The 14,028-nt window shown below is 39.1% G+C and overlaps 1 protein-coding gene across 1 annotated transcript in view; it reads right to left on the bottom strand.

Annotated features, from left to right (window-relative positions):
* The window catches only part of ENOX2 (ecto-NOX disulfide-thiol exchanger 2), a 363,165-nt gene that overhangs the window by 234,666 nt on the left and 114,471 nt on the right, over positions 1 to 14,028 (bottom strand). The window lies entirely within an intron of this gene.

Below are 14,028 nucleotides of genomic sequence, written 5' to 3'. Positions count from 1 at the left end.
GCCACATTTGCTTATGCACCCATTTGTCTTCAGCGATCTTATCATGGACGTGAGCACAAAATGATATGAATTTTTGTTCTTTGATGCCCGATACCTGATCCCTTCGGCACCCGTTTTTGTCTTCAGCGGTTGTGTCGGGAACGTGAGCATCATAGAATGCCAATTTAATAGAAGAAAGTATTCTTGCATTGAGAGAATAGATTTTTCCTAAAGGAAACAGAATGATTATGAGGCTTATTATGAAGAAGTTTTAAGAAAATTAAAAACTGCATTGGTGAGAATGAAGACAAAAATGGTCTGCTGAGGAATTTTTCCTCCATCAGGACAAATACTCCTACTCATTTTTGAAGATAGGAAAATTTTACTGGGAAACCTTACCCCAACCACCCTACATCTCTGATATTCTTTGAATACCCCAAAGCAAACGTTTTAAAGGAACGCAATTTGAGTCCCTCGAGGATGCCTATACCGCCCTTTTGACAAGGTGTAAATAAACAGTGCAAAATTCTTTGATGGAAGCCCTGTCTTTAGAAGTATATAGACCTAGAAGGAAGATATCTTGAGAATCAATAGCTTCACGTTTTGGTATTTTTGCTTAATAAAGCTTTCTATGATTATTTTTGAGTCAATACTTTTGATTCAACCTCATAAATAGTAACTCCTAATATTATCATTTCCAATATGCACAGTGTGAGGAGATTGGTCTGAATTTGCCCTGATCCAATTACACATCCTACCTTACTCACTGAACCATCTTCTAAAAATTGGAGGAGTCCAAGAAAATAATTTGATTAGTTGTGAGTAAGTATTTGGTCATAGATATTTTACTATAAGCATCCTTTTATTTAGTGCTTAATGAAAACTCCATGGATTTAGGCATTTTAGTCTTCTTACTTACACCCAGATTTTTGTTTAACACTAAATAAGGCTAAGATTTCAAGTATTCCCCATTTATCCACCTCATATATAGGATCCAAATATATGACCATTCTGATAATTTGGCACATCATCTTGGGACTTTGAAAAATAGATAAAGGCCTTAAAACAAGGTGAGAGACATCCCACTAAGTAAGCTGATTCAATGAGTACGAATACACACTTTGTATTATCCAGGACCCAATACAGTGGCCACACATTTGTAGTTTGAGAACAAGAGCTATATAGATATAATAGAATCTCACAATGCTAATGCTTCCCAGTTACATTTATTGCATTTCATTCCTCCCCTTAAGACAGCACTAAATAAATCGATACATCAGTAAATCAGAAGGTACTTAAAGGATCATTTCTATGTCATGAATATGTGATTTATGTCCAATGCTATGTTAGGTATAATAACCCCAAACATTTTTGTTGCTAAAAGTCAATCATGACTTAAACATTAAAATTCCTAAAATCCTCACCCCCCCAAAAAAAATACAGAATTTATCTGTAAAAGTCTTACGGAATCAATTTCTATCACTTCTCTACTAGAGTGATTAAAAATAGAAAATATTAAATATAGAAGTGTGTACATATATAAGCATTTGCTATTTCAACATTTTACATTCATAATTCAGTGGCATTAATTATGTTCATGACACTGTACAACCAATTTCCAATAAGTTCATCATCTTTTAACAGAATCTCAGTGTACTCGCAGCAATGACTTCATCTTTCTCCCTCCTTGCCAGCCTGGCTAACCACTAATAAGAAACTTCGAAATGATTTAATTCTGTCTTCTATGCAATAATGGAATCTTCTCAAATAATGCTTAATAGTCTTAAACTCTGGGGGTACTTCTTGGCCAAGGCCCATTCCTTGTAGTCTCAAAGAGGTTACGTTTGCTTTTCTTTAAAAAAGTATTGCCTACTCTTTTTAGGGTTGCCTTTAATTCCATGCAAAGTGCTTTTGGAATAAGATATGATTTATCCAACTGTCAGCTTGATGATTTTTCTCTAAAATTAACACAAGGGATGCCTAGCTTTTTAAGGGTTTTATTGATAAGCAATACACGAAAAACAAATGAAGTAGTAACAGATACCTAATAAAGTAAAAAATTGTATAAAGTCTTAAAACCTTCTCATAAAAGTAAGCCCATTGCCATCTACCCAAACTCAACTCACAGCAACCTTCTATAGCATAGAGTAGAATTGTGTCTTAGGGTTTAAGACACTGTAATTCTTTAAGGGAGCAGACAGCCTCTTCCTTTCCCCAAGGAGGGAATTGTGGGTTTGAACTGTTGACTTTGTGGTTAGCAGTGCACTGCTTAGTGCACTATGACACCATGTCTCCTGATCTCATAGCTGTGCCTTTTTATTCCAAAAGATGAGATTACTAAAACTTGGTACCTTGCTCATTTGTTTCCCTCACATCTCATCCCACACCCTTCAACCACAGAAAAATTACCATCAGTTTAATGGGAAGCATGAATTGACCAATAAAAATAGGTAAGTAACATTAGTGTCATATATTTTCACCATTTCTGTATCTTTGTTCAAAATTAAATAAGTCCATGAGGTATTGTGATCTCATGTAGAACCAGGTTGACTGGATTTGACAGCTGATCAGCTGCTATTTCATGTAATGTCAAAATATAGATCATCTGCATTCAAAACATAGGAGGCCACCTATGAAAGCATTTGTGGGGGTGGAAGGGTTCGGTTGGGGGAGCTTGGAGAATGACATTTCTCATCCAGTGGAACCAGGAGATTAAACATCTCAGAATGAAGTCCACTACTCAGTGAATACTTCAATCTGCAGGTCACAGAGTTCACATGTAATGATGTCTGCCATACAGATGCAAATGATCTGTGGGCTCTGAGAAGAGCACTGAAGAATTTTCCTGATTCTACTGAAAGAAGATCAATGATCTCTTTGTGCTGAGCTGCTGCAACAGCTACTGTCGCTATTCACTCTCCAGAACTTTCCACTATCAGGTCAAATTAGGACTAGCTTTCTTAATGCTTTCTAACACTTTTAATGACTGCCCCAGGTTACAGTACTGAAATGTGACCTTGTGGACACATGCCACTTCTTGTTTGCAGCTGTGGCCCACACATTGTAATCTTAGAAAAACAAACCAACAAAAAAGAAACACAATTCCAACCAGAATCAACCCCTTTTCAAAGAAGACTCTCGTGTCCTGAGAAAGCTAGTAAATTCAATTCAAGGCAGCAATCTGTAGACAGCCATTCAACTTGAAGAAATAGTGCCAGTTTTCCTTGCTTTGAAAATAAGGACATACTAGCAAATTTGTCTACTTTTGTTTTAATTCTAAAACCTGAATCTATTTTCTAATTGACTTCACTTTAAAGTCACAGATGGGAGTCTCTGTTAAGGCAAAGTCATTGATAAAAGATAGGGAAATCTCTAGATTTGTTTTTAATTTAAAATTTTTGGAGAAGTTAAGGGGTTCGGATAAAGGCCAGACCCTTAATGTGCAAGCAGGTGCTTTTGGTAGGCTTCATTTGACTTGAGAGGCCCTCCTAACTCTCATTCACACCTCCTCTTTCCTCAGTGCAAGTCTGAAAACTAGACATTACATTTGCTACCTTTTACGTGCTATATCTGATGGAATGTTTGCAATATCATCCTTTAGCCATAGCACCTAGCAACAAAACCAAATGAATCATTCAGTTCTAGGTTTTAGCTGTGATCAAACAAATCAAACCTACTTTGACAATTCCATGAGTTCAATATTCAGTAGAACTTGTTCAGTCCGAACCAAGGGTAATGTAAAGGGAACCAAGGGAAATGGTGAAGGAAATGGGGAAATGATGGGAAAGAAAGGGGTGCCCATTCTTGAATGGTGGTGGCCATAAGAACTTTCTGAGAAAAATGTATGCTTAGTCTCATTTCCCAAGGTGAGACACAGGGCACAGGTAGATTTGCCTTGGCAGTGATCCTTCAGCAAGTTTAGTGATTCTTCATACTTCTAGGTCTGGCATTGTTCAAATGCAGATTTGGATTCAGCTGGTGTGGGTTGGAGCCTGTGTTTCTTATTTTTGTTTCTTTTTAAAAATCATTTCATTGCGAGCTCTTATAGCTCTTATCACAATCCATACATACATCCATTGTGTCAAGCACATTTGTACATATGTTGTCATCATCATCAGTTTCAAAACATTTTCTATTTGAGCCCTTGATATTCAGCTCCTCATTTCCCCTCCCCCACCCTCCATCCCTCATGAACCCTTGATAATTTATAAATTTTTTCCCCTCATGTTTTACACCGACCGCTGTCTCCCTTCACCCATTTTTCTGTTGTTCGTCTCCCTGGGAGGAGGTTATATTTAAATCATTGTGAGGGGTTCCCCCTTTCTACCCCCACTTTCCCCTTACCCTCCTGGTATCTGTATTTTCATTATTGGTCCTGCGGGGTTTATCTGTCCTGTATTTCCTGTGTTGTGAGCTGTTATTTGTAGCAGTGTATGTGCTCTGGTATTGCCAGATTATCTTGGTTTTTTGAACAGTTTTATTGACATATAATTCGTATTCCATACAATTCAATGGCTTAAATATACTCCAAAGAGTGGTGCAATCATTACCATGATCAACTTCAGAAAACGTTTTTTCATTCTTATATCATTTATTAGCTCATTTCCCCCCAACCTCCCCTGCCATAACCTCAAGAAAAGATTACAAGCACTCAGATGATTTTAGATTCTACTGGATGGGGAGCTAGTGGTTGGGGAATCTCATAAGCAAAACAGTAGTACCCAGAATCACTGAATCTACACAATACTTTCCTACTGCCAGACCTTTATCTTACATGGCTCCTCAATCTGATTCCAAATGTCCAACCTTTAAATAATAAATTAGTGTTGATTTCATATGCTATGTTCTTCAAGATGCCTTTCGTTATCCATCTCCATCAAAGCTTAATATATACACATCAAGGGGGAGAGAGTAGTCACTGAAGGAACTACCATTCTTTAGTTTGTTTAGAATGTGTCCATTATTCCATATTTTTTTCAATTTACAGGGAAAGGGAAACTTCCAGAGTCTAAATAAATTTCCCAATAACACATAGCTAACAAGTGATACAACAAGGACTGGTTTTCAGGTTTTTAGAAAACAAACAAACCCTTTTATTCCGAAGTGGGTGAAAGTTGACAGAGGAAATCATCAGATTTCCATTCAACAATTCATACTTTGTTTCATGCCATTGATTGCAAGCCCCACAATGTAACATCACTTAACCTATTTCCTTCCCTTGTGACCAGTTTCCATTCCTTCTTTCCTAGATGTCTGAATTTTGTCCCTGGTTAAATGTTTCCCTTTTAACCCTGGGTAAATGTTTTGCCCTTTTAGTCTAAGATGTGAGCAACTCCCTTGTATTCTTGCTGCCCTTCTAGAACTGTCTACTATTTCACTGAAAATTGAGCCATGGAATGAACTCAGATCCAGATGCAAAGGGTAGTGAAGGTCCACAGACCTGGGCATTCTGTCAGTGCCCATCTGACCAGTAAATCTGGTCAATTTTATGAGGATACAGGCTTTTTTATTTGAAAGCACTTTTCTGGGCCTGCATGCCTTAATCAGGACTTTGTCCTATACCTTTTTGAAAACAAGCTTATATTATGGTTCTTTGAGTATTTGTCTTACCCTCTCGTCCTCCTGCCTTACCTCATCACAACTAAGTTGTAAACTCCTTAAAGATAGACTCGATGCCCTACTGACAAGGGGGTACCCACAAAAAAATGGAATTGTGCTGGGCAGAGTGGAGCATTTATAGTATGCATTTTTCCCACTAGGCGAGATGGAGAAACTTGCTCTGAGATAGTGCACCTGTGGGGGGAGGTTAGATGCTCAGGCATTCCCCCCCTGAAGGCAATCAGTTGCCAGACTGCTGTCTCATCCCACCACAGGGGTGGGCCTGCTCCCTGATGCTGGAGCCTAAGGCCAGTTTGGTTCCTGTGGGCGGAGTTCACACCCAACTGATAATGGTTCCTATGGAGACCCAAAGTCTAGTTAAGCTGTTACCAGAAATCTAGGATCCGCCTATCTTGCCGCCTATCTTGCTGCATGTACACCCCCAATCAATTCCTCCTTCTGTAGTGCATATGTCCCTAGATCACCTCCTCCCATCACTGTAATACCTGTAGCACAATCCTTTCCTGTGACATATGTCTTCACCTGTAATGTGGGGGCTTGCACGTCCCCAATGTCCCCAGAGAGTATAAAAGCTTGGGGAGCATTAAAGTTCTCTCTCACTCCCTCCACGTGAACCACCAAGCGGGGCTGAGGTGAGCATGCTACCATAATATGTGTCTGACTCCATTTATTTCTATATATCTCTTTTATCTCTCATGCTCTCTATAACTTTACTATAATATTTACTTATTATCGCTGTACAATTGCGCCTACCAAACCCGTAGTGATTGTGCTAGGAGCTGGCTTCTTCTGGCATGCACCCAGTGGCATCACCTGGGAAGATTCTCTCTTGGCCACAGTGAATTTTGTCATAAAAGCAGTTTCATTCGAACCCTGTTTTTTGGTGATGGCCAACTTAAGAGAACAGCATGCGGCTGTGAATGTTTATTTCCTGCTTGGGTAAAATGCCACAGAAATTGTTGTGATGTTTAACACAGCACTATGGGAAAAGCTCAAGTGTACAAGTGGTTTTCTTGTTATAAAAATGGTGAAATGCCGATTGATGACAAACCCAGTTCTTGACATCTGTCAAGTTCCCAAACAGATGAAAATGTCAACTCATAGTGCACTTGGAGTTCATTCTACCATGTCAAGCTTTCTATTTAGAGATTCTGAAAAGAAAGTGTAACTGTATGCAACAAAAAAAGGCCTGATTTGTGGCAGATGGGACACTGGTTTTGCCACCACGACAATGCACCTACTCAAGCAGCAGTTTGGGGCCCAAAAAAACAGCAAGCCTCTCTTGCCCCATGCAGCCAAATCACCTGACCTCACTCAGTGTGACTTCGTTTTTATTTTCAGAATGAATAGAAACATGAAAAGTTAGCAATTCGATGATGCAGAAGAGGTGAAGAAAAAAATGAAGGAGGTGCTGTCTGCCATCCAAACAGATGAGTTTGAAAAATGTTTCTAAGAATGGAATCACAGATTTGACAACTATATTAAGTGTAATGGAGAGTACTTTGGAGGTGATAAGGTTGTTTTGTAAAAAAAATTAAATACATAGCTTTGGGAAAAATCTTCAGGTTTTTTGAGGGAAACCCCTCGTATGTTTTTTATAATCCCTCCTACAAGATGCCTATCACGGTGCCTTGTACAATATTATCTGCACTTCAGAAATGTGTGTTCAACTGAACTCACCTACAACAGTGGCTACAGTAGTTGAGTTTGCCACCCAGATGCCAACTAATCTGCTGGGGCTGCCAGGAAGAGAAGAAGGGAAGTATACTTTGGGAGTTCCTTCAGCAAACCTAGCATCCCCTCTATCTTTGGATCCCTAAAGACACTGTGAGAATGGTGGTAAACTATCACACACACTTAACCCATAATTTGAATCCTGATTAATGTTATTCTCACGTTTTAAGGAGCTAAATTGTCCTTTCATTGATTGTGAACCTCATAAAATAAATAGAACACATGCTAAATATATATCTCCTCTTCATAGTTTCGTGGACACCAGGAGACAGATACCTGTTTTTGCAAAATATAGTCAAGAAAAGAAAATCCTGAGAGATAGACTGTCCAATACAGTAGTTGCTGGATAGAAGTGGTCATTTAAATCTAAATGTAAATTAATTAAAAGAAAATAGAATTAAAAGTTCAGCTCTTCAGACCAAGTAGCCATATTTCAAGTGCTCAATGGCCACCTCTAGCCAGTGACTAAAGTTTTATATGGCATGGATATGAATATTTCCAGCACTGCAGAAAATTCTACAATTTGGACAGGACTGCTCTCATATCACGTGGATCCAAAAAACATGTCTGTCACATAGTACGTATGTGACTTCAAATGAGCCACCTGATCAATCTAAGACAGCTTTCGTATTGTAAAAGGGAGATGCCAGGGCCTCCTTTTCAGGAATGCAAGAAAAATTATATATGTTCAGTGAGAGTCTAGCACATATTACACACAAAATAAATTTTACCTCCCTTCTTCTAATCCAAGAGCCCTGGTGGTACAGTGCTTATGTGCTGGGCTGCTAACCTCAAGGTCAGCAGTTAGAAAAAACCAGCCATCTACTTGGGAGAAAGATGAGGCTTTTTACTCTCATAACGAGTTACCAGTCTCAGAAAGTCACAGGGGCAGTTCTACCATGTCCTAGAAGGGGCTCTATGAGTCGGCATCTACTCCATGGCAGTGTATTTGGCTTGGGGTTTTCTTCTAATCCAGTTGGGACGTTATATGAGATTGCCTCAAGAATGCAACAACAAAAACCAAGTCACTATGACTTCCAATCTCTCCCACCCCCTGACTGCATTCTAAATACAACTTGAAAGATGCTGGCTTTGCATTCCATTTATAACCTCATTTTCTTACAGATAATATATAGTCATTAAAGTAAATTATTAAGTGGTCAGTGGTTGCACTTTGCTCGTACTAAATTTAGGATAGGAGATCATATTTGTTCCCACGTTGAACTTTCCAACATGAAAGAACCACATTTCCCCTACAACTGAAATGCCTCCTCTCAAAGCTTTAATCAGTGCTGAGATTCAGCTGGGTACTGTATTATTAGGAATCTGCTAGCAGTGACACTACATCCAGGCGTCCTCAAACTACGGCCATTTATCCTGCCCGCCAGGTGTTTTTGCCCCATTTGTTTTATAAGATATGTGTAGTGTACATAGGAATTTGTTCATAGCTTTTTTTGAAAACTATAGTCCGGCCCTCCAACGGGCCTGAGGGACAGTGAACTGGTGCCCTGTTTACAATGTTTGAGGACCCCTGCTACATACAGCTGGAATGTAGAATCATTTCACTTGAAAGCAGCAGTTCTCAACCTGTGTGTTGCGACCCCTTTGGGGGTTCGAATGACCCTTTCACAGGGGTTGGCCAATTCATAACAGTAGCAAAATGACAGTGATGAAGTAGAAACAAAAATAATTTTATGGTTCGGGGTCACCACCACATGAGGAACTGTATTAAAGGGTCGCGGCATTTGGAAGGTTGAGAACCACTTCTCTAAAGCCATATCTTCCTATAACTGAAATGTTCTCCATGTTTTTCCAGTGGGGCTTACATCTCCCAGGCCTGGTAAAAGTGAATTATTTGAGAAAAGTCTGAATTAAATCTGTTAAAGTATGAGTGCTGTAAGCAGGAAAGCAAAATACACATTTCCAACACCAAAAAGAAAAACGATTCAGGACATTTTCCTCTTGTACAATTTAAGATTTGGGAAACACCGCAAAATCACATTCCTCAATGAAAACAGAGTTTCAAAAAATGCTGATTTGATAGAACAGTTCAAAGTGACAGATGGTTGGCTGGAGATCTATCATTTTCCTTAGGATAAAGTCTGGCAGTCTTCAGAGGGACTTAGAAGAAAGAGAGAATGTCTTATATTTTGCTATGCTTTAGCCCTGAGGACAGTTACAGCAACTACCCTTCTCTCCACATCTTTGTGGGAGTGGGGAGGGCTTTAGAAAGATAGTGATTAGTCAATGCCTGCTTTGAGCTGGCTCTAGACCACGCTGCAATTCCTGATGGCTAATTCCCCCTGAGTGACCGGAAAAGGGCAGGTTGCTAACACAAGGACCAATAGGTTACATGTCCTAATACTTGTCCATGAATGTGTCTAAAGGTACTGTATAAGGGGTGGCTCTGCCTAATTAAAATAAATAATTGTAGATTTCTGAACCTGAGGATAGAGAGTTGTAGTATTGAAATTGAAGTCTATCTTATCAGATCTGTAATAAGGTATTCCTGCAGGCTGATGGATTTCATAAAGTTGAGGCAATTATCAAAAGCAAGCACAGTGCTCCTTGCAGAAAGCACTCCACTGGTTTTGAAAAGTAGCTGAATCTGGTCAGCAGCCAAGGCTGAGCCAGCCTTTTGACTAGGAACAGTTACTACACACACAGAGCACACCAGTTTCCTCTAATAGATTCTTAAGCCGCCAGTACAAAATTTGTAAACAAGGTTCAGCAAGATGATTTCAAATCTTGTGAGTGACAACTGAAGAAGCAGCCAGATGAATCTGCATTTCAGTGGACGATGTTTTCAAGGGGAGAGTGAGAACTCTTGGTTTTTGGTTAAGATTATCAATTAATGCTAGCAGGATATTGGTTTCCCTTAAGATTGCTGCACTGTAAGAATGACATTTGTATCTTTGCTGTTCCCAAAATGTACACACTAATTCCACCAGATTTCCTTTCTTTGTTCATTCAGCCTTTATAAACTATCCAATCACGATACTACGATTTTAATTACCTTCTAATTAACAAATGATGAGCTTGTGATTTAGCATTCCCTAAAGATAGAACTACATAAATACAGTAAGTCCTCATTTACATGTTGAAAGTTTTTACCTTCTCTCCTTACCCCCACTCCATTAATTCTGCTACACTGTACATTAGTCTTCTAAAGTCATGCTTTATGCATTCCTAATCATTGAGCCCTTTTGGGACAAGTTTTACAAGGATGTATTTGTCATAAACCTGTTGTTATTAACAATAGAGAGAAGAAACAGAGGATCCTGTAATTTGCTAATAGATATTTATAAACAACAACAAAAACAAAATCACTACCACCTACATAAGGAACTTATAGGACAGGGTAGATATGCCACTGTGAGTAACTGAGACCGTAACTCTTTACAGGAGTAGAAAGCCTCCTCTTTTTCCTGTAGAGTGGCTCGTGGTTTTGAACTACTTGACTTTGTGTTTAGCAGCACAATAGGCAACCACTATGGCACCAGGACTCCCCCAAACCACTTAAAACCCACTGCCATGGAGTGGGTATGAATATACCATATGTCTCCTAAAACAATACCCCCTGAGGAGTTTCAATCAGGGCTTCAAATTGGTTCATTAGGGTTCCACCCACTGCTGAGAATGTGCCTTTCAGCTTCAGATATCTACTGAATCAGTATCTTCATTTCACCAGGAGCCCCAGAGATCTATATGAAGAACTGAGGATCCAGTGAAACTGTAGATTCTGCATCAGTGTTTCTGAGATGGAAAGGCACATTCTCAGCAGGGAGTGTAACTGGAAGAAAGCCTTGGTATCACTACAGGGTAAGCTATTAACTCCTTTGGAGAAGCTCCTGAGCTGAAGCCAAGCCTACTACTGAAGGAGAAGGCTAAAATATACTTCTTGAAAAGACAGGGGAAAGCCTGCAAATAAGAAAAATTTGTGTTTGAAACCAGTCTTACTATTGCTGTTGTAAAAAACAACAAATAGGATCTTAATTTTGTTACAGCCTGGAGCTGGCTAAGGCATTCGGTGTGTATTGGAATGAATGAACCAACGAATTTATATAGGTTGACAGTCTCTCTCCTTAGTCATCCAATTAAATCAAACAGTTCTGTGTAACTGTTAGTATACTAGAAGACAGAACATACATATTGCATCTACTTCATCTCTTGCCACTACCCCCCATGATTATGTGGCTTCTCAACATTCCTCAAACATGCTAAGCCTTTTCCTGTCTCTGGGGCTTCTCTGTACCCGGCCAGTTCCTCTGCCTGGAGAGATTTTTACTTATTAAGACCCTATTCAAAAAGTCCCCTCTTCAGTGAAGTTTCCATTAACTCCCAAGGCTCTATTCCCAGAGCTCTCCATCAGATCCTGGACTGCAGGGGCTCAGCAATCATTCTGGGAGTTGGCAGGTTTGCACTGGGGGTGGTTCCTCTGCAACAAGGTCAGCACGGGCTTACTTATGCTTCTTACCATGCATTCTAAGGAGACCTGGTGGCATAGTGGCTATGCATTGGGCAAGATCAGCAATTCAAAACAACGAGCCATCCCATAGAAAGATGGGGTTTTTTACTTCTCTAAAGAGTTACAGTCTGGGAAGTACACAGGGGCAGTTCTACCCTGTCCTCTAGGGTCACTATGAGTTGGCATTGACTCAATGACAGTGAGTACTACGCTGACGCACATGGGTTTCACCACAAATTTTTCACTACCGAGTAGTAAAAGTAAGTACAAGTAAACCTGTTACTCCATCCCTGTCAGGGACTGTAGATCTGAAAAAGAGGCTTTGATTCTGTAGCGAGGTGCAATGAGTAGGAAAAGAAGATAGATGCCAACCAAATCTAGAATCAGAATCTTAGATGTAGTTTAAAAAAAACACACATTGAAATTATAGACTACAGATTAGTAAATAAGCACAAGCAGGTCTATGCTTATGTAATATGGCTGTGTGTGTGTGTGTGGGTGGTGAGAGAGAGAGAGAGAGAGAGAGAGAGAGAGAGAGAGAGAGAGAAAGTAAGAGAGAGTGTTAGTTTTCTGGGTGAGGACACTGTCATTATCTAGTCTGTCCCCTAGAAAGATTACTTTTTTCTTTTAACAGTTTTACTTTTAAGGGAAAGTAAAGAATGGACAGGAGGTGAGAAGTCACCAGAGAGATAAACCAGTTATGAGTCTACCATGGTGACACCATAGAAAGAGGATGGTGGCCTGCACTAAGATGGTGAAAATAATGAATGGACTTTAAAAGTACGACTGAAATAAAACCATCTGGATTTTCTGTGTGATTGGATATGGTAGTTGAGGGGGAGAGAGAAGTCTGGGATGATTCCATTTAAAAAGTCTTAAGCCAAAGGCTTGGGGAAAAATTTTCTACAAAGATTGTGGGTTTCAGCATCAGAACAAGAACACACCATTGGGTGGATATCCATAAATCTATGCTGAAAAATAAAAGCAATTTCAGTCTCTATTTACCATGGCTTCAAGGCTGCCAGGAAACACCAAAAACAGCTTATGCTTGACCTTTACTATGTATTCATAACAAAGCCTGTCAAAAGATGTCAATTCATGAGAAAAATAAGGCATAATAGTCTAAGAGGTAGGATAACATACTATTTGGCTAAGAAGGAGAAAAAACATTTTAATAATAGGTCTCAGAGCTGGTTTATTTTGTCTCCAGCATTCACTGACAAAAGTGTTTTCCAAGGTCAGAAGTACTTAATAGATTCCTTAACTTTCTCCCTTTAACCTTCCCTCTTTATCCCTCATCGCTGACATTTCCTCAAAATAGTGTTATTAGAAAATCTTACATTTTAATAGCAGTTGTCTTTTAGTTATTATGGTATTCTCTCTAGCAATATTCAAAAAAGTTTGGGAAAAACAATGCTATGTTGTTTTTCTCCCTGCCTAAGAATATACCAATGTAATTGTCTCTTGGAGAAGAAGGATTCTAAAAATGTTGAACTTTAAATCTATTTCAGGAAGATTCTTGAAATCAGATCATTGACAGGGTAAATCAGGTTCCCAGGAGATTGTGGTACGATGGATTGCACTGAAGAGAATGCTATAGCTGAATTCAATTCCTTGAACATTTTCAATGTGAGAGTCTCTGCAACAAAAAGTACACTTAGGGTGTTAGATTCTTAAATACTGAACAGATTCTCAACACTTATGAGTTTTAGGTACCCAAGAAGCAACCAGAGTGCTACTCATTTATTCTGCTTAAACAATAGAGGGGTTGATGTACCAAGGAAAGTCACAGTGTAAAAGCATACTACCCTTTAAAAAACTGACTTCAAACAGCAGCCAGGGCTAGAAATGACTTGAACATCTTCTCAATTAATGGCAATAGGCTCTTGGAATAAGTTTCAAAATCAAGGTTTTACTGTGATTTTAAAAGATCACTCTGCCATTTTCACTCCTTCCTTGGTTGAGTTCATAAGCATCTTCCATTGAGAAGGATATCCTGTTATAACTTAATACCTCCCCTAACCTTTAGGTTTGAAAAAATTTGCCTTAAAGACAGATTTGTTTTTTGGGGTTTTGCTTTTGTTTTTTTTAATCAATTTATTGGGGCTCATACAATTCATCACAATACATAGAACAATTGTATAAAACACATCTATACATTTGTTGCCCTCATTATTCCCAAAATTCACTTGCCTCTTGGGTTCCCAGAATCAGCTCATTTTCCTTTT

Source organism: Echinops telfairi, unplaced genomic scaffold (assembly GCF_000313985.2).
Source record: "Echinops telfairi isolate 266 unplaced genomic scaffold, ASM31398v2 ScPeMD7_20;HRSCAF=75, whole genome shotgun sequence".
In the NCBI taxonomy this organism is placed as follows: Eukaryota; Metazoa; Chordata; class Mammalia; order Afrosoricida; family Tenrecidae; genus Echinops; species Echinops telfairi.
The sequence above is the reverse complement of the archived record's forward strand: the minus strand, read 5'-3'. Positions and strand labels throughout refer to the sequence as shown.